The 3,282-nt window shown below is 41.8% G+C and overlaps 1 long non-coding RNA gene across 1 annotated transcript in view; it reads left to right on the forward strand.

Annotated features, from left to right (window-relative positions):
* The window catches only part of LOC121404759, a 55,623-nt gene extending 52,356 nt beyond the window's left edge, over positions 1-3,267 (forward strand). The window contains exon 4 of the long non-coding RNA XR_005968191.1: positions 2,925-3,267. This is a non-coding gene — a long non-coding RNA (uncharacterized LOC121404759). The remainder of the gene's footprint in view (positions 1-2,924) is intronic.
* The last annotated feature ends 15 nt before the right edge of the window (positions 3,268-3,282 follow it).

The raw sequence follows: 3,282 nt of genomic DNA on the forward strand, positions 1-3,282 counted from the left end.
TCTCTCTCTCTTTCACACTCACACTTTCTCTCTTTCTCTCTTTGCGGTGATGTTGAACAAAACGCAACATTTTGTTGAAAGGAAGTCGCCGCTGCCGCTGCTGCCGCCGCATCAGTGTTAACGGTTCCGCTACACATGTTTTGTTGCAACACTGCAACACGCAAAGCTGCAAATAGTTTACCTGCCACACAAACACACGCACACACACATACGCTCCTTTTGCTCTCTGTCGGATGTGTGTGTGTGTGTCTATGGCCTATAATTATGTTGCCTCCAATGTGGCAGAACTCGAGGCGCAACGCATTAAACAAGGGCCCCAGACAAAGACCCTCCTCCCTGGAGGCTTCTCCTTTTCTGTCTGTCTGCCACGCCACGCCACGCCACTCTTTCCTCCCCTTCCTGTCTGCCACGCGACGTTGCCTTAATTATGCGACAGCGCGGCAAACACCCAAAAGCAACACCCAACAGCAGCAACAGCAGCAGCAGCAACACCCAAGCGCAACACTGCAACACCCAAAGGCAACCCTGGCAGTCGCAGAGCAGACTGTGACAACTCTGGAACTCCCATGTGCCAAATTGGTTTACAGACACCGCATGGCGGCAGTCCTCCGCCTCCTGTAGTCCGCTTACAGCTTCCACTTCCTGTACTGCCCCTGAGGATTGATTTATAGTTTACATGCGCCCCATCCCCAATCCCCGATACCCAATTCTCATCCATTTGCCAGTTGTAATCTTGTTTAAATTGTTGCCAATTTAACGCGTCAATTTGGCCATTGACCAGGCCAGGCCAGGCCAGTCCCTGCCTCCGCCACAGTCTGTGTCTGTGTCTGCGTCTCCTCTGCCACTCCATTGACTAATTAAAATACGGCTTGGATTTCCGTTCATCGCCATTAAATAATTCATGTGTTTAAGTGTGTTGTGAAATTCTGATGAATTTTTAAAGCGCTCTACAGATTGATACATAATTGTCGTCTGCCTCCCTAATTATATAATCTAATATTTAATTCGCACAAATAAACACAGGGAAATACATATGTATGTATGTTTTGTAGTTGTCGGCTTAGAAGGGGATTTGTTTTAATTGTGTGAGTATTTAATGATCGGATTATACCCTGCAAATGGACCGTATGCAGAAAGGGTGTATGAAGCGTGCAAATTGTTGATTAAATGATAATTAATGTAGTTAAAAAACGTAGTAAAAATACTCGCAGAAGAGTGACTATTATCGGTAGGATATTTTGAGAACTGTGGGATTATATTTTTTCTACTGAAAAATGTTCATACTAAAGTCGACCGTATTCTTAGTAAACCGCTACAGAAATTCGTTTGCAATGCTCTGCACATAAAAAAAAGCCAGCATTAAATACTGATTGGACTTGCATACATACAAAGATCGTCGCCAAAAATCCTAACGGTATTCGCACAATCTAGCATTCCACACAGTTTCAAACAGCTGCACACAGAATTTTGCATGTACACTTTTTCGTAGTGTTAAGTTTCAAATTATAAAGTAAAATATAGCCCATAGTTGAATATTGCTGACTAAAATATGTACATATGTCATTGAAGACAATAAATTATAGTTAGGTTTAAAAAAAGAATGAGTTTAATATATTGAATGCTTAAATGGCTGATGAATTTGTGCTTAAAGTTTGATTTTAATTTTTTAAATTTATTGGGTGTGTACGCAGAGATATGCGAGTGAGTGTACAAATGTATGTATGCATTGTTGTATTTTTGTAGAAATACCCACAATCACACCTCACACCAAATGGAGCGCTGCCTTGCAAGTCTGTGCATGTTCCCGATTAGGACTAGCCGAAGAGGCGGAGACAGCAAAACTCTGAAAAACTGTTCTTGCAATTTGTGTACCGGCCTGCCTGCTGCGTAATATTTTATGCAGCGAGAAATGCAAAGCAGCAACCGACACACAACATGTTTTGTTGTTGTATTGCTCGCTCTCCTCCCCTCTCTCTCTCTCTCGGTCGCTCCAGCAGAGCATCAAATGCCGTGTCGTTCGGCGCGTGTAGGGAGAATGAAGGAATGAAACATAACTGAGATCATGCTGCCCAAGTGATCGAACAAACTGATTACCGAGTGCCACAGAGATTACAGAGCATATTCGGCTGTATGTCCATGAAGGCTGCTAGACATGTAAATTCAAGATTATTGTTACGTTTACGTTACGTTTATTATAACGGTAAACACACAGTAAAAAATTACATAGAAAGTTCCGCTAAGTTGTGATAAGAGTTACATACATATGTACATATTTATGTACATACATACATAGTTGCGATGAAAGGAAATGGATGCCAGCAGGGTGTGGCATGGCGTGTAATGGCGGCACTGCTTCATTTCTGCTGCTTGGATTTGCTCAGCGTTGAGAAGTTGGAAGGAGCGCCATCTGAACGAACTCGGCACTAGGGATAGGGTGGGTGGGATATACATCAGCTGGCGAATATGTCGGCCAAGCGCCTGTTCCTAAAGATCTGCAATAGAACTATTGCGGGTCTACCGTCGAGCGACTGCCATAAAATTCTGTTAATTTATTTATATTTTTTAATACGGCCTAACAGCCGAATTCTAGGCCAACTTACGCTGCCCATTCGTATCAGTATTCTGTTCTCATATCACATATTAATTAGTTATTGTTTTATTTCAAATATTTCCAATTAATTGTAAGCCTTATCTTTATACAATAATAGGTGCAATCTAAGAATCATTTTTCCCATAATATTTCTGTCATTTCCTAATATTTTTCCTAATATATAGATAGGGTATAAATAAGTATCAAAATCCTCTGAATTGCTTTTTATTTGTTGTTTCCCCCCCGAAATATGTACCGTATACATTTGCCATTATTTATTTGTGCACCCACCAACCAATTCACACGTTTCCACATTTTCTCTATGTCATTGCAGTCGTCGCATCATCGAATCAGTGGCAATCAAGGCTAGGCGGTAGGAGGTGGAAAACTGTGCACAGTTGTGAGTTTCCACAAATATGCGCCAGCAAACAGAATCAGAATCGTCGGACGATGCTATAATGAGCCATATCAGCGTGCAAATATTATCCGCGACAGAACAGCCGACAGGGGAGTGAGTGGGCCAAAACAATGAGCAGCAGCAACAGCAACGGCAGCAGGAAAATTATCATCAGGAAAAGCAGCTCTTGAGTAAATAGAAAATCAACGAGCAAAATCAATACGAAATCAATACAAATACGTGAGAAGGTCTACATGCATATATAGAAGATAGAGACAGACAGACAGACAGACAG

The sequence above is a fragment of the Drosophila obscura genome, unplaced genomic scaffold, assembly GCF_018151105.1.
Source record: "Drosophila obscura isolate BZ-5 IFL unplaced genomic scaffold, ASM1815110v1 contig_4, whole genome shotgun sequence".
Taxonomy (NCBI): Eukaryota; Metazoa; Arthropoda; class Insecta; order Diptera; family Drosophilidae; genus Drosophila; species Drosophila obscura.